General features: G+C 31.6%; 1 protein-coding gene across 11 annotated transcripts in view; it reads right to left on the bottom strand.

Annotated features, from left to right (window-relative positions):
• LOC108562169 (uncharacterized protein CG43867) overlaps positions 1 to 19,318 on the bottom strand; it is a 97,954-nt gene that overhangs the window by 28,571 nt on the left and 50,065 nt on the right. For 2 of the 11 annotated variants that reach the window (XM_017920415.1, XM_017920417.1), the window contains exon 1: positions 4,813 to 5,051. The exons of 8 other annotated variants lie outside the window; for them this stretch is intronic. The gene's annotated coding sequence lies outside the window, so the exon portion shown is untranslated. Of the gene's footprint in view, positions 1 to 4,812; positions 5,052 to 19,318 lie in introns of those variants that run through there. One more of the 11 variants, XM_017920416.1, reaches the window with a different exon arrangement.

Raw genomic sequence — 19,318 nt, 5'->3', positions numbered from 1 at the left:
CCGAGCCATGAACGAAAACAATCGTGGAATGCTGTTCATCCTCTGTGAACTCTGCGGAACGCAACTCGACTACAATGCCGAACATTTTATTTGAACAATATATTCCCTAAATTCCGTCCAATCTTTTAATATTTATTGTCTGGTTATCAGAGACTTTAAAAAAAGACTTTTACTTTTTCAAATAATGCTTCATATTTGTAGTAACATATTACCTAAATTATATGAAAGAGATGAATATTGTTTATGATTTCTTTAAATAATGATAATATTTTGAGTAATAATTAGGAAAGAAAATTGCTTCAAGAAATTAGCCTACTAAATTATGTTATGGCCTGTAACTTTATGCAGATATATGAAAAGGTTTAAAAAATATGAAATTTGAAGGCTGAGGTCATTAGACCTTCATGTAACTGCTGCTACATAATAAATGCATTGCCTGGGAATAATGTATTCGTGGTAAAAGGGTTTTCCTTTTTCACCTTGTTCCTATTATTTTTTTTTTCACGTGCGAGCGGAGATTGTGATAAACAGAATTGTAAATAAATGATACGTCTAGTTAAATGGATGCTGGACGAAGCCTCGTAAATAATAAAGGAGGAAATCAAAAATAAAGCCACGGGGCGTTGTAATAGTTTAGTGGCGAAGATAGAACGGAAAAGAGAGGAAGCAAAAAAAAAAGAGAAAGAGCGAATAGCCTTAAAATGAAAAGTCCCCAGGGACATCTCTGAGCCCTTTTCCATATGCAGCCCTCATTTCTCTCTGTTTTTTCTCATGTTTTTTTTTGTCGTCGTCGTCGGGAAGGGCGTAAATATTGATTAACCCAGTTTTATCACTTGAAAAGTTGCTATGGAGATAGTCCGAAGCCGAAACAAAATCAATTAAAATTTGTATAAAAAAAAGGAAACAAAAAGGAAAAGAAACCCTTTGTGGTGGAGAAAGAAAGTTTCGCGACTCGAAATAAATCCGACATGTCCCCCTCCTTCCTCAGACAGAAATTGGTTTTATTAATGATGTTTACTCGCTTTATTATATAAACTCGACGAAAGACCGAACGAAGGAAAGGGAAGAAAAACGAAGTTGGTGTACAAGAAGGGTGGGTAGTGTAAACGCAATTCGTTCCCTTCCCAAGAGTGAAGTGTTTCCAATTCGATGGAGATGGATAGAAAAGTACAGGAAGTCTGTTACATAATTCCGTTTAACGCGACAAGAAGCCTGGGGACAATCAACCTGGGTGGATGGCGTGGGCGCTAATTGAAATAGAGTTTCGAGTGCGGTAGTAACTTCAAGGTAACTCCGCCGGTCAGTAAATGCGAGAGAATGCATTGTAGCACAACAGCAGAACGTGTTCCAGGTCCATAATCGTAAAGAATAAAACTAATCTGGCTAAGCACTTGGACTCATTATAAACAACTCCCCGGTATTGTGTGTTGTTGCACCTACGGATTTTTATGAACGCCCGTAAACTGGATGAGACTCCTTCCTTCTTTGTTTTGCTCTATTCAACTTCTCTCTTTCTTTCTTTTAACGTTGCCGAGAAGTGAAGCACTTTCCTGGAGGCGACGAAGAAAAAGCAATTACGTTATTGACACTTATATGTGGCCCATACGTTATCCGGGCGCCACTTCCGGCGCTTAAAATGCACAGGAATTATTCAGTGATGAGCATAATGCAGTTCCACCCTACCGACTGCGAGGAAAGTTCTTTAAAAAATAGGATATCGCTTCTGCCGTAACCCGAGAGCTTTATAGTTATCACATCCAAAACTGAGCACTTAATTTTAATACTTCAATACCGAAGCGGAGCAAACCATAAATCTGGGTTCCGGATCTTTTACGCACAACTTCCTCTATTCTCTTCCTTCCTATTTTTTTATTCCTATCTCTTTGGAAATTATACTGAATTTAGTATTCTCCACGGTTTTTATTTCTCTTCTTCGACTTCAGGTTTGTTCGAAGGTGTCGTAAATAATTAAGGATATCTTTAAATGCCCTTTTCCTTCTATTGTGGCCATCACAATTTCCATTCAAAAAACTTTATCAATTTTCTTAGATACATTTAAGCAGATTTACAAAAATACATAGAAAATAAATCGAAAATTTAAAATACTTCAAAAACATTTAAATAATTTATTCTGCTACAAAATTCTAAATTACAGACATACCGTTTATTAAAACACATATTTCTCTAAGAAAAAAAACTGCATTAATTTTATTGGAATAATTTCAATAATTTAGATTATTGTAAATTTATCGTTTTATAAATTAAAAAATTACAAACAATAAAGTAATCAAAATTTTGGATATTTAACGCAATAGTTTTATTTTTAATATGTATCATTTTGTTAAATAAAATTATTTCATTCAAAGCATTTACATAACAAATCTACACAAATATGTAGAAAAAAATCGATATATAATGTAGATGTGTAAAAAATTACAATCAATGTCCATTTATAATTTTATATATGGAAATACAGTGGAACCTCGCTTAACGAGTTTAATCCTTTCCGGATTTTTACTCGTGTAGTGAAACATATTCAAAAATACACATAATATGTGCAATCCGGGACTTCTCTTCTCATCGTCACTCGTTATACGAAACGTCGTTCGTTAATTCATTTTGTTAGTTAAGCAAAATGCTAGCATATCGAGCTCGTTAAGCGAGGTTCCACTGTATATCAGAATTATTTCAATATTATCAAAAGTTAATAAATTAATATTAATTAAGACATTTATATTAAAATCACATCCCTCATAAAGTAACAAAGATATTTCTTCTAATAGAATTGTTTAAAATACGAATAGTTGTAATTGCTTTATATAGTGTTTCCAAAAGAGTATATAAAATCTGTATGAGAAAATCCGACAAACCCCAAACCCTATGTATTTTTTTTTTAAATTCATGAGCAAACCCAAGGCGTCACCGTAAATCCAAACCAGACCTGAATCTAAATCAAAAGCTAAAATCCAAGTCCATGTAAAATAAGATATAAAAAAAATATGGGAAAATAAACATTTTGAATAAACTGTTTCTCAAAAAAAATAATTTAGTTCACCCTTTGGCCTATTAGTATATATTTTTTTATTGTATGTTAAAATTTATTTATGTATAAATTGTACTTGTTTGGCCAATAAATTATTATTATTAATTTAGTTCAAAATACAAGATAAGTCATATAAACTTGTTTACTAATAATATTACTAATACTTTGTTTGGAAATTTGAAAATGTTAGTATCAATATCAAATCAAATATTTCTCTATAAAATGATACTCATTTCTATGAAATTAAATTAATCACTGTAAAAATAATATTTAACTATGATTAACTGATTATAATTAACATATATACAAAACAACAAAAGCCGCACTATGCGAGGTATTACCTCACACACAGTGCGGCTTCGATCAGTCCGATTTCACTACAATCAGGTATGAAAATTTCAAAACAAACTAAATTTTAATTGAAAAAAATTAATACAAATTCTAAAAAATGATAACACAAAATTATTTTTTTTATATAGATTTTCACTTCATTTTTTAAAGTCATCAACCTTTGACCTTTCTTAAAACGCGAATAATTGTTGTTGATTTTAAAATTAAATTAAAATTGTTTAAATTAGCATTCACATTTTCACGTAGTAAAAGAAACTAGACTAAACAAGTAGTCCGTAGACATAAACGTTAACTAACGTTAAATACACAAAACAAAAGAACATAAAAACATAAATATCCAACATTGTAGATGTTCAAAATAACGCAATTTATAGAATTTAAAATAACTTCTAGCTGAATGTAATAGGATTTAATATGAAAACATTAAATTAAATGGGAGTGAAAAACCTATGATTTTACAGTAATAAATATTATTAAATGAAAAAAGTTTATAATTAATATTCTAACATGCGATATTTTGATGAAGTAAATAATAATAATTGAACAAAAACATGTTTGTCAGTGTAAAACGATAAGTCTTAGTAAATTAAAATTTTATCAAAGATTATTAAAACGTATGTTTAATTTATTTGATTTTGAAAAGTATGTGAGAAAAGAAAGGGGTCTATTGTTAGGTTGTAGACCCTACATACAATAGGGCTTTGGATTTTCTTTGGGTGCGTTGTATATGGTGTTTAAATTAGAGCAGTCGCTTTTGGAAGCAGTCGCAATATTTCACGTACTCACAAAGACAAGATATAATTAATCCTACAATTGTGCCCTCCGCTGCACACTCGGTCTCATAGAAGAGCGCTCACACACATCAACATCCAACTCCACACCGAGAGAATAGATACATACGCATACAATATAATAATTTAATGCAATGAAACAATACAATCTCCTCCATTCAATATATCTCCAGTTAAGTGAAAACCGTGAGCGGAGGAATTAATTTCGTGGAAACATTCCGTTATGAATCAAATGGCTTTTTGCGTGAATTAAAAGGAGAGAGGGAGATAGAGAGTGTAATGATGCGAGAATTATGAAACATTTCATGCGGAAAGCAGTTTTCACTCGGATGAAAATTCAAAGTGGGCTTTTCAGCAGGGTAAATAGAAAATGACAATTTAAAGTAGAAGAAAATGAGTGAAACCTTCCGAAGTATTCATATCCTTTCTTTTTGCATTCTCCCTCATCTCTTTCCACTCGCGCGTTGATTGTTCTATTTTTTTTTTCTTTGAAATTAAGGCTACGAACAATAGCTATCCATCAGGGATAATTTTCGACGGCGGCGGCGGTTGTGTAATAAAACCTAGTGCCGTTGCAGTTAAGAAAGCGGGCGGCGATAAATTAACAAAGTAACATCTGCACTGCACCTACTGGTGTTTCGCGGGTGCACGATCATCGTTACGTAACGGCATCGCATCCGGGTTAATCATTTTCGCTGGTTTCCGGAAACGCGGGCAAACACAACATCGCGCGGTGGCGGCAAAAAGCGCAGAACTGAGTATCTTCGGATCCGTCGAACGAGAGGACGAACTGCACAGACTGTGTGGGATGCGAGCGCAACCTTTGCGGCCGAACGTTCGGAGCCTACTGAGGATGGTGATAGTGCTGTGTGGCGTTGCGGCGCCAGCCGTGGAGGCGGCGCCGGTTCCGTCGTCGGTGGTGGTGGTGGTGGCGGCAACGGTGGAGTCGGCGGAGGCAGCAGCAATGTGGCATGCGCGCCTCCGCCGAATCCAATCTATAACATCATATGCATCGCACACCTGAACTCAAAACCATATCAAATGTAACAGCCATCAAATGAGAACATCAAACGGCACCTCCAAATCCAAACCAAAACTAATTTATTACGTAGTCCAGCAGGAAAAGGAGGTGGATGAAATATATATATATATATTTTTCTTTTACACACATCGTGTCATATCGGGTAACGTCATAAACCGGAAAACCTATAAATAGTAAATCTTTCTCGCGAAGATCGGGAAAAATGAAATGCGTTAAGAATCCTCCGCCAAAAAAATCTTTTATTTTGTACATTTATATATTTGATACTATAGTATAGCTACTATAGTAGAAATCTGTATTTGTTTAAAAAAAAAACATCTTAAAGTGTTATTCATATATAGAAATTTATTATATATCATCATAAGAATATAAATGTTTCATATCCATTTGCTGTAAAATGCCATTGATTATCTTATATAAACAGTAAAACAATTCCTTCCAAATTAGTTCTCATATTTTTAATTATATGAAAAACTTGCTACGTAAATTGACATTCTAATTGTCTAATTATTCTAAATATTATTCTCTTAACGAGCGACGTTTCGCATAACGAGTGACGATGAGTATTTATTATAAAAAAATACTTGAAAGAAAAAAAATAACTTATTTTCTTATAATTTAATTAAATCTGCTGTTTATGAATTTCTTACATCATATAATCAAACATTTTTATTTAATCTTTTCTTTGATCTATCTAATGTGTATGACCGTTCGACACTATCCCTTTCGCTCGAAAAAAATCCTGTATCTTCCATATACTACTCCATCTAGTTAATGCTTGAGTGCTTACTTTGCGAAAGCTTAAAATAAATTGAATAACGTTGGGTTCGCTGGGCAACCCTGATGTAAAGCACTATTTACTTTAAAATAATTTGATTCTGGTACAACGTCCTTTCCAAGCTCCAACTTCATACAAATTAATTATTAAATTCTTAAAATGTTTACTTGATAGTTAAAATTTGCAAATATGCACATTTTATGTTTAGTATTAATAATTATTGAAAAATATCAAAGCTCAACGAGCTTATATTTACGCAATTTTCGGTTCGACATGGTTTTTTTTAAGCGAATTAAAAACGCGTAAATAAAGTTTGTAAGTAAAAAAAAATAGAAAGAAAAGTTATTATAAGTTTTGAAAATACATATTTATTACATAACATAATGATAAAATTTCAAAAAAAACAAGAGTAAATTCGATTCGGACTCACTATCGCTAATTAATACAAACTCATTATATTCATCGCTTGGTAAATTCCTAATTATTAAAATACTTGTCTTTTATTATTAATGTAAATTTTTTCGGATGATTTTTTTTATTTATATTTCAGTCCGCGAAAATGCTAATTTACGCGTAAAAAAACCGCGTAAAAAAGGTACAGCGTGTTATAAATTTCATATTAGTAAAACATATTTGAAATTGATTGAGTACTCGATTTATACAATACTATTCATAGAATCCGGATTGATCAAAGCCGCACTATGCGGTATATACTAATAGTGTATACTATAGTGTACATTATCCTATTTAATAGTTGCTTTAATTATAAATTGATGTATTGCAGCAATGTACTTAGTCAACTTGGTATATAATTAATATTTGATATAAATCAAATTGTTTTTAGGTAACAGTTTAGTTCGTTGTGCCGTATAACCTTTGTCATAAATATTGTCTAGTTCGTGATGCCGATGACAGGCGAACATCAAACAACATATAGTTTATGCCCGATGCAGTATTTCAATATTTTAAATAAAACACAGACTGAATCCAATTCCGATTCGAAAATTTATATATGCAATTTTCGATATTCCTTTGAACGTGAATGTAAGCGTCGTGGAATTGATCTAGTTTTCGTGGACGTGCATGTACCGCATATACAGTGCATCCATGTATATACTATTTCAAAAAGGATCCGAGTATGTGTAATATTGACAAGGCGTGAGATTTACAGCATTTGTATTTGCTGGAAGATGTTTTGCGGGGAAAAATGCAGACATACACGACAGGATATCCGATCCGTAGGATTTATGTTTGACCGGCTTGATGTAAGCACTGGTATTACATAGGACATCAAACATATATGTATTTACAACAACATCAATACAAACGCACACACAAAAAAAACAATAATATAGAATAAACACTCTGAGTATTTTCTTTATGAAAACCCCATCTCAACCCTTACAGAAAACGTATCAACCATTTCGTTCTCGAATATCTGCTAAGCGTTTTCTAGCAAGGAAGGGTGGATTCGAAGAAATCCGTGTATAAATATTATCGTTTCGGCCGGCCTCGAGAAATTAATTTGTTTTGAATTAATGCGTTACAAATTAGGTCTCCTCGAGGCATGGCGTGCAAAACTTTATGTTTATGTATAACCGATAATTATTAAATTTTCGTTACCTTTCTGAGCCTTCCCCCTAAACTTCTGATTATATAATGAGCTCGGACTTTGGAACATGAACTGTTGAAACTTCGCAGCAAGGGGAAGGACTTTGGAGTGGGAAACGGATTTTCGCATTTTTTATTTATATTCATATGCTACTATTATTATTAATTTGTATTAATTATTATAAATGTTTTGATACTTTATAAAAAAATAATATATAAAGTAGAAATATAAAAATAAGTAAAAAATATAGGATTTCACATATCTTTTAACGAAATCATAAAAGCTTAAAATATTTATTATGTTAAAGTGAACTATTTACTATTTGTTAAGATGACTTCTTTAACGCTGTTTTGCTTAGCGTGTTTCGTCTACGAATGAAACCTATACTAGATCTTACTGAATTTGTATTTATTTGATTTATATTTCAGACTTTCAATAAAGTTTTGCATACAAGTTTATTCTATAAGGTGAAAATGCAACTTCCACATAATTTCTATAAAATGTTGAAATCCTACCTAAATGATCGAAAGTTTTTTTTATCAATTTGGAGTAAGCACAAACTGAGCTGAGTCACATGGAATGACTTGGAAGGACCATATCCAGGCAAAGCGTGAACAAAGCTGTGCACAAATTCTCAGTTGAGTTTGGAGAACAAGTTGCTAGTGTACAAAGTCATATTGAAATCAGTTTGGACATACGGTATCCAATTAATCCAATCTAAATATATTAGAAGAATCGCGGGTGCACCTTAATACATCACCAATAAGAGACCAAGACTTTGTAATAAAAACAGTAGAAGAGGCTGCCAAATATTTCTCCAAAAAGACTCGATAATGGCGTGACAACAAGAAGATTAAAACGCTTCAAGCCCTTGGATCTTGGATTAGATTTAAGTAAAGAATAAATAAATAGGTGAAATAAAAAGTTCTGAGCCTTTTTCGTTACATGGCTTTAGTGAGTCAAATCTCACGATGTATAATTGCCATTCTATACTGTGACTTAAAGGCGACATAAAGCTTAAAAAAAAGTTCTTTTACAGTTTTGTGTTGTAAATCCAGTTGTGTATTAGAGCGTTCCAAAATGGTGGTAAAAAAAGAACAAATTGGAACCATTTGCACAAGGCTAATCTCAAGTCTAGTCTCGATGTGTGGGACAAAAGGTTTAGAACTGTTTACTTCACCCAATATTATATATAAACGTAATGGAATGGTGCCACTAGGCAGCAACTTCCTAATGTCAACAGCGAACCGACTTGATAAATATTCAGTAGAATAGATTGTAAATAAAAACTGACAAAAAAAATATATATACAATAATATCTCACATAGTGCGGTTCCGCCAACAACTCGAACTGTATACGAGTTTGCAGACAATATTACCATGATTAATTTTTGTATTATTATTATTATTGTACATCGTAATAATAATTATTTATTAGTTGAAATGTAATATGATTATCTTAAAAAAATAATTTAGACATAATGATAACATACAGCAATATCTCGCATAGTGCTGTTTAACTAATAGAGAACTTTAAAAAGGTACAAGAAGAGAATTGACTATATATAAAGAAAAAAAAACAATATTTTTTTTCCGTAATTTCATAGAAATTATTTTTAATAATAATAATAATTTATTGGCCAAACATTCTATACACATAAATAAATAAATTCTAACATAAAATAAAAAAAAAATATTAATAGGCTGGCCAAAGGGCTAACGACCGAGGTCTTTCCACCCAATTTATTTTTATTTTGCTCAATTGTTTTGAAATTTGCGAAATAGTAAATTCGCACTAATCGAAGCCGTACTATATGATAATTAGAATTTCACCTTCTTTATTTGGAATACTTAAAGCTGATTCTAATTTACTTCATATTTTACATAAAACACAGACTGAATCCAATTCCGATTCGAAAATTTATATATGCAATTTTCGATATTCCTTTGAACGTGAATGTAAGCGTCGTGGAATTTATTTGGAATACTTAAAGCTGATTCTAATTTACTTCATGTATTGTATTAATCGGATATAAATAATGATGAAATATATAATTTATTTGCAGCAATTCCATTTAGTTTTATTTTGTTATTGTGTTAAGTTTATATTATATTTGTTGCAATAAACATTATTAATAAAATATAATAGTAAATAATAGTAAATAATACAAACAAATACAACTAGTGTACATCAGTGAATTTGAAAACCTTTAAATAACTAATTTATCAGACTAAATTAATGAATTGGCGCATATGTTGTATAAAATATTACATTTTATTTCACAATAAAACATATAATACATTTATAATCAAACAGTAGCAGCAGCATTATTTGAAAAATAAAAGGCCGAAAATAAATATTTCCTTTATTAAATATATTACAATGAAATTAAATATCGAATATAAAATAAATACCAGATTCAGTTTAAATATGTTTCAATTACAGCTGTTACAGTATAATATATATATTTTCATACAATGTTGCATAGTGAAACAATGAAACGCAATTAAATAAAATACGTATAAACATGTCGAGCTCGTTTCGTTATGCGCAAAATTGGAACTAGGAGAATTTAAAATGTTGCAGACAACATTAATTAAATTAGATTCGGCAATTTCAATTATAATTAAATACAGTTTAAAAGAGATTAAATTGTTCCCTTGAAAATTGGACTTCTTTATAATTGTTCAATAATTATTTTAATTTTACATATTAATGTAATATATTACAGTAAAATATTTGTCCTTTTTTTAATAGCATTTTTTTACATAAATCTAATCCATTGAATTACTTTGTAATACTTGTCAAGTACTGTGTATAAGATACACATACAGTATAAGATACTAATAGATTAACTAATATTAGATACTATGTGGGATGAACGAGGTGTACTACAGCACTTTTTTTGAGAAGTACATAAATCTAATCCATTGAATTACTTTATAATACTTGTCAAGTACTGTGTATAAGATATATCTACAATATTAGTTACTAATAGATTAACTAATATTAGATACAATGTATGATGAACGAGTTGCACTACAGCACTGTTTTTGAGAAGTACATAAGTAATTCAATGGATTAGAATTACTTTGAAATACTTGTCAGCTACTGTGTACAAGATGTACTTACATTATTAGATTCTATGTAGTATGAACGAATTGTACTACAGCACTTTTTTGAAAAGTACATAAATCTAATCCATTGAATTACTTTGTAATACTTGTCAAGTACTGTGTATGAGATATACTTCAGTAGTTTTTATTAGTACTTCGAAAGTACTGTTTACATGATACTAAACCAATACTAATAATTATTATCCTATACTTGTCAATTACTTCGCAAGTAATATGTAGTGAAAACGTGTATAATTCATTTAATTACTTGTCAAGTACTGTATAGTAGTATACGAATTATGTATACAAGAACATAAGTATATTTAATAATCAGTACTTGTACAAGTAGTTAACTACAAGTTACTTATCAAATATAGCCTTTTGAAAAGGCAGCTTTAAATAATTATTTCCTCGTCATTTTCTCTTATATTTTTTTGGCTGATGGTAAAATTAATTTCGATTGTCTGCGTTTTATTCTCATTTAGGACTTTATAATTCGAGTGAGCCTGAGTTTTCATCTGTTCCCCTCGCGCTTTTTTTTTCTCTCGCTTCTGTTTTAATAATCTTCCATTTTCAATTTTAAAATCAATTCGAGCAAAACGAAAGCCGAATGCAAGCAATTTCAATTATTTTTCCGCTCCGTTTGCGCCAAGCCAGTCTGTATTTATATATTTAAAACATGCTTTGTATATTTTTCTGTCATTGTATTTCGGAATGGTTATTTTCGTTTAAAATGTGTATATTCTAAAAAGTTGTGTAGCTATTTACTTTTAATTAACTTTATTGAGTGCATACTACATTTTATACTTTGCTCGTATTACGTAAAACCTTCTTACTCACCCTAAAATCAACACGATTATATATAATGAGAAAAACATACACGTCTGCGTAGCCATACGATAATCATCAATCTTCTACTAAACAAGCTGGACAAATACAAATTCGCGGTAAACAACTTCTTAGATAAATGTTAACAAATATTATCGATCTACATTAAAATTGTCTTCGATAATCAGAAAATACCTGATACGTGACCTTAACGTAGTCTTCGAAAATGCATTTTCCCTATTAAATCGCAGTACGTGCGGATACTGCACGAAACTGTATCTAGGTAATTATTTCTTGGTCTAGGATGTATATTTTTAATAATTATAATTAACTATTTATTATATATTACTTATTTATAGAAATAAATATTATCACTTAATTACATCAAGTTTAAGTAATTAGAATAATTCATTTTTTACTAATATTTATTTCAATGTAAAGTAATACCGTAACAGTAATTATAATGTATAGTTTACATAAAAGCATGGTTCCTATTTTATTAAATATTTATCATTTTACAGTAGTAATTTTAAAATCAAATATAAGGTTTATCAGAGGAAAATAAACTGAAGAGTAATCAAAATCAAACATAGAACAAACAAGAAAAACCAATAAATAAATTTAAATTAAGAACGTTGCAAACAATCGCTGATGGCATTATGGCATGAACTTAAATATTTTACTTCCAAAATTACATAATCAGTTACTATTATCGATATTTAGACTGCACAAAAGAAGTATACCTTGTTGTATTTTTTTAAATTATGCAATAAAAAAATCATAAGTTTTTCTGTCCAAGGTTTCTTGTTAAAACTAATATATTTTTATATAAAGGGGTTTTATAATTGCTATGTTTAATACTAACTTATCTATTTTGTTATAATCATTAACAGTGGATAATATACAAAAAATAAACGGAACTATATTTAAGTATTATAAATATTTCCTTACTCGTTGTTAACTTAATGAAAAGTCTGATACTTAAAAATCCGTATAGTTTTGTTATTAATTGTTTATTTTCTACTTTAAATATATTTACAAATCTTAACTCGGTATATACATTTCATTATTTACATTTTTTCCAGTAAAAATGATATAAATCTTGCTATATAATTACAAATATTTGGTAATGGAAAGTATATAACTAGTTTTGTGCATTTTCAGATATTATTCAAATTGTGTTTTTTTTTAATTAACCTTTAACTAAGAAATGATACCACATCTATATTTTCTTTTCCCATAAATGACACTCAATGAAACCTATGATCAAAGTGTATACTAAATGCCGGTGCAATATTGTGTTGACTGCGGCTCAAAGAAATTGTTTTTGTGCGTGTTCGTTTTTGCTCTGCAGTTTTGGTGTAATAGCAGACAATGCTGATACCTCTACTCACGCTTATATAGAGGACAATGACGACAATTCTGATTCAAAAATTATTATATTAATGTATTACAAATAGTTGTGAATCTAATAATAAAAGCATTAGTTAACAGGAAAAAGTGTTTTCCTGTCATAATACAATCATTTATGCATTTCGTCTTGCAGTAAATGTGGTGTATAAAATACACTGTGCGAGTAGTACATAGAAATTTATGTGTGCGACTAGTTAAATGTTAAGGGCTATATTGTTTTATTAAAATATGCTTTGAAATTCCATTATAAATTAATAATATTATAATTATTTATTAAAATATTACTTTGTTTAAAAAAAACTAAATTTTGCAGGAAATAATTAAAAAGTAATTATTCAAAGTTATGTTAACTTATTAAGTTTAAGATAATATGAATACATTTTGTTTATGTAATTTTCATATTATTTTTAAGTCATGCGTATTGAATTCTCTGTATTATTATTATTATTTCATTAGATGAAAATTTGTGATTTTAGTAAGTACAAAAAAAACAGTATTATTCTTTAATATATTCGAAATGGTCGAAGCCCTGGAAAATGCGGCTACCAAGCAAACAAAAAATGATATTAATGGAAGCGCCGCAGGATTGAAACGAACTTTTTTTTGGTTGAGAGAGAGCCCTTCCATTGCTTTTATTTTACATGTTGAATTTTTCCCGTTTTTGTCATTGCAATTTTTAATATAAAACCTCTTCCCGGTACGAGCTGTGTGTGTATGCGAGTGAGTGAGTATGTGTTTGTCTTCTTCGTTTTGGTGCGTCTCTGCCATGTATGGAATTTAATAACATCCGCCATTATAAATACGTAATGAACGTTAACGAGTTCTTTAATTCGGCGCTGCAATGCGGCACTTATATTTTATATTAGTTAATAAATTAGAGATGGAAGCCGCGGACGAGAAAAAGAGTGTGTGTGTATGAGAAAGAGGGAATGAGTGGAAGAGAGAAGTCGTAAATGCAAATTAAATATAAAAGTCTGGGTAAAGAGAAACGTTCCCTGGTTTTCTGGCCGGGGTTTGTGCCGAGGGTTTTTGGGCCAGAAAGCCAGCATTGGCCTACCTACCCTTCCATCGGAACGAGCAGTTTATGCGAAATCGATGGCTCATAAACACGCGCTCTCCAATATACTACTTACTACAACGCCGTACTTTGTGGCAGCGGCGTTATATAATATAAATATTGTGTTTGTGTTGCTGCCACCGTCGTTCGGGGGCAGTGTTTTTGCGGCAATTGGACATTAGCAACACTTGCTGCTGTCCCCTAGGTTCCGGTCCCGATCCCGGTTCTAATACACTTCTCGCTTCGCTGCCTCCACTTCTTACACTTCCTACTTCCTCCATCCTCATTCTTCCAAGCTTCGTTGTTTCTTCGGGGAACCTCCCGCACTTCCTACGCTCCAATAAAACGATAAAAAGAAGTTGTGGGCCAAGCCTGTAATATCGCTGGTGCTGACAAGGCTTCAGTGATTGACGTGCGTGTGTTTGTGTTGGTGTTCGGGAAAGGAGAGTGGACGAATGCCTCCACCCCTCGACGCCGCCGCCCCCCGGGGGTGCTGAAAACCCTCGCACACATACACATCCACCCCCGCACACCCCATAACCGCAAAAACCCCTGACACACACACAAACACGCATATGCCTACAAGTACATATACAAGCACACAGACGGCAGCGCTACCAACTTTACGATTCGCCTGCAATATATGTCCACCGCACATGTTTTCCCTCTATGCTTCGTACACAGGCTGAGTTTTATTTAACAGCGCTTAGTTTTAAAGGGCGACCATCAAAAACGTCGGTTTTTATTCAATTCTTGTGCCTTTTATGTTCGGTTTCAGTTTTCGCTTTCCGAATAGATTACACATATATGTAATGAGAGAGACTGGGATAGAGAGCGAGAGGGAGCAAAGTACGTGCACTCATAGAAACAACAATGGACCTAAACCGTATGTGCACATAGCACGGTAATACGGAATCATTAGAGTAAATGGACAACCCGGCGCGTCCACCATTTAATCATGCGGACAAGAATACCAATTTGAATAAAATTAAATATTGATATAATACATGAAATACTAAATTCCATTAGGGCGGGATGCAATTACGTGATTTACTGTAAATCGCATAGTTGTTTAATTTTTTGTTGTAGTCAAATATTAAAATTACCTATTAATTTTGACAAGACTTATAATAAAACTGTGGAATCTTGATAAAAACGATTTTTAAATATAAATTCAATTTCGGTTTCTAATAGACAAATTGATACAATTGAAACATTTACATTTTTGAAATGTTACTGAATATTCATATTATTTTAAAAAATCATTACATTATCAAAAAATATATATAATTAAACTGCTTTTAAACAAACACAAATAGACACATACATAATTTTTAAAATACTAATGTATATGGATGAAGAAACTTACTACAAACATTTTTGTTATCTGCAATTATTTATGTAATTGTGTAACGATAAACATATTCAAATTTAATAAACAGTACCAATAAAAAAAAACATTGTAAAAAAAATATAAAATTACTAAGAAACATGAAACATGAAACATGAAATAAATATGTTGTTTATTAAAATTTGTTTTTAAAGCATAATTAAATAATCAGTTATATATAATTATGTAGTATCGATAAAAATAAACCGATCGCTACAATATATTAAACAAACATATCAATGTAATTTCGTTAAATTATTGTATTTAATAAGTTGTACTGTTTTAATTAAATTTAAATATATAAATAATTATTGACATTAAAATATGTAATTATAAAGATATTAACTCTAATTGATAAATGTAATACCAACAAAACTCTCAATTCAATTCCATATTTTTTAAGCGTTGCATGATTTTATGTATTTATTTGGAATAAATTCCGCAGCAGAAAATGGCCTGCAGTCATCCAATCCTTTATATCTTCATTTCCATTAATTATGCTGCGAAATAATAACTGAAATCGCTTTAAGGGGTATAAAAATGCAAATAGACTTTTCGTTAATATACCAAAAAAAAAGGAGAAATCAATATATCCAGGAATATATATCCTTGTACTTTTACGGCGGCGTATTTCAAACGCTGCATCGATCCAATTACCCTTTCAACGGTACTTGCTCAGGCAAGATCAAAGGGCCCACGAGCATTCTTGTATACTTAATTTTTAATTAATACCAGACCGGCCACGGTGACATTTTGTCTTTTCCACGAATATCGGATGTTAATTGCGTTCATCTAAAAACGTATATATTTACTATCCACTTTACTTTTTCCATGTATATATGCATCGGTGTCTTATCTTTGGATATTTCCGGATGATTCGATACACATTCCCTCTGACCAGGGCGAAAAAGAGCGACCCCATTCCGTTTTTGCCTTTCTCTGATCGTTTCATTTCACGGTTCGGTGGAATCGCAAGGACATCTTGTCCCCTCCTTTTCCGTGATTTCCTGCATTAAACCCTTCTGGTCGTGCAACCGCCATGCCTGTACACACGCATTATCGAGGAAACATTCAAATTGCGGATGCGCCGGGTCCCTGAAGGGAAATATTTGTGAATTATTTCATTAGCGGCGTTCCGATGATACCGGAATTTATTGATCCCGACCGTTCCGGGCACGCTTTTTTTAACTTCCTTATATAAGACTACTACACTAGAAAGTACATGTGAGTGTGTGAGTCGCATATACTTTTGTACGCGGTCGTATTTTATTTGTGTCGCCTTTTATGTCCGTATTCCGTGCCTAACTAGAAAATAATTTCAAGGAACCCCAGGATCAATTCCGGGCGTCGAAATTAAAACGGGATTTAATGTGATATCAGATTTCTCCACAAATCTGTCGAGGACACGCGAAACCGTAATCTCATAATTTCTTCAACAAAAAATAATATATATACATATCTTTTCAGCATATATTTTAACTTATTCAATATATAATTTATATCTTAAAATATATGAAAAATAAAAACATATATGACACATAGTAAATATTTACTTTAATGCTGTAAGTAACAACATATATTAATGTGACTTTCTATTTTCTATTGAAGAAAATTAAATTTTAGTATTATATTTTTACTAAGAAGAAAACATTTATTAAATAAATTATTGAAAATATTCTTTAAACAACTTAGTGGAAAGACAACGGTTGTAATGAAGATGTTTTTAATTTAATTGAAATTTGGAAAATAATTGCAAGAAATATATGATTTTAAGTATTCTTACACCATTTTCGGACTAAATTAAACAATAAAAGGAAATAAAAAGTTATCCAGTTTATAAAATAATATATAATAACAATTTCTCATCTCGTTTTATTACACGAAACGCCATATAAAAGCATCCATTAAAAATACTAATAAAAATGTTTTAATAGTTTACACGAAATTATTTCTCGGATTTATTTTCCTTTATTAAAATATGATGGAATATTATTTTTAGAATATTACATTTTATTCAATAAAACGTGACAAACAAATAACTTTTGAATGTGTTGAGCATTATAGATTTTATTTTGGACAGACGAAGAGGGTGAAAGGTAATCGTATTTATTTAGGGAATTTTCTGTCCACTTCTTCTTTCCGACCACTCTGATTTCAACCATTGTGTCGAGAAGGTTCTTTTTTTAAGAATGCGTTGCCACTGAATGGACCCTTTAATTAAAACGTTGTCAGGTGCAGGATAAATACAGGGTCCTGCGGAAACGCGAGTTGATTTCCTCTATTTCCGGTCCAGACTCCCCCTTTCAGGAGTGGTCAAACTAACCGAGCCACGGTTAAAAGCACTAATGGAACTGGTCTCTCCGGGCTAAATATCAATATTTTCTGCAGACATATATTTAATCCAGAAGAGGAGGAGGAGAAGGAAAGAAATGGAAAAAGGCTGCCCATTTGGAGGTAGGTCTTCTAATTGAAAACGATTCTTACCCCGCAATGATGCGTTCGAGGGTGGTTCGATAATTAACTGCTGTATAGAATCGCGCGTTATTCCGGGGCTCGAGGTTGTTATAAAAGAGAGGAAAAATAAGCCACCCACAGCTTTAGGTAATTACAAAGGACGATGCGAGAAAGAGAGTGAAAGAATGAGAGAGATATAAAGAGATGAAAAAAAAATAATGTAGGAAGAGAAGCGGGAATCAATAACTTCCATCAGCATCCGGGGATTATCTCGCGAACAATATCAAGAACCGCTTCTTCCGCGTCTTAATTGGAAAACAATCCCCTACTTTATAGGCAGAGTCGGAATTAAGAGGGAAGGAATATGGCGGTGGTCGCCTCCCTTTTCGCACGCGATTCCCCATTTTATCGGGCCTCACTATTTGCGTTTATTAATTGCATAGGCATAAATCATGTCCTCCGGTGTAGTTTCATATTTTGTTCAACAAGAAAACACCAGACACGGCAGCTTTTCAGATTTCGATCTGGACAACGGCAACCACATTCATCACATTTCCAACACGTGTTACGTTCATTAATATTTTCTCAATTAACTCATACATACCTAAAGCCACATTCGTTACGACTTATCAAGATCGGCCACTGTTCACCCTTAACCCCACCCAACCAACCCTCTCACATGCGCGCTCTTAAAAATAACTATTTCGCATTCAAATTCGGCTTAACGAAGGCAGAAAACCCAGTTGCGCTGAACGCAATTTGCATATTTGCAGGTGAAAACTTTGCACCCCCGATTTAAATTTCAATCGCCTTCCAGATTACAATGCAATAGTTTCTCGAAAAGGAAATCGTTCTTTCGGAAAGCACTTTATAATCTCTTCCATTTCTTTAATTACAAATGCAATGATATTTTAATGAATTACTATAATAGAGCCGAATTTATAAAGGTGTTTAAATTTGATAAGTACGTAGATTTAGCGTTTCGGCAGGAAACAATATTTAATTAAAAACTTCTAAATTACACATAATAAAATTGAAAATTAGGGTTATGTGAAATATTTGTAAAAGTTGCCTTGTTTGAACTATATACGGTTCCTGAATTAGGTCAGTATAATTTAGTTAAAGAAAGCTTTTAAGAAATAAAAAATATCCATTTTATAAGAAGAAAAAAGGCAAAAAACAATATATTATATTAGAACACTTCATGTTTATATTCATTATAAATTAAACAAGTTTTATAAAATTCATGTTTTTGTGTGATCTCGTTCTCTGCATAATCATTTTATATAAAATAATATTACAGATGGTTGATGCTCCGTGACGTTCCGACGTTGCTCGTAGGTGGAGCAAATCCATTAAGCTTCAGACAGGAGTGATGTATTTTGTAGCTTTCAGGTAATCGTTCGATTGATTACTACTACACACAGTTAGAGTACATGACA

This window comes from Nicrophorus vespilloides, unplaced genomic scaffold (assembly GCF_001412225.1).
Source record: "Nicrophorus vespilloides isolate i.1.1-1 unplaced genomic scaffold, Nicve_v1.0, whole genome shotgun sequence".
Classification (NCBI taxonomy): domain Eukaryota; kingdom Metazoa; phylum Arthropoda; class Insecta; order Coleoptera; family Silphidae; genus Nicrophorus; species Nicrophorus vespilloides.
The sequence above is the reverse complement of the archived record's forward strand: the minus strand, read 5'-3'. Positions and strand labels throughout refer to the sequence as shown.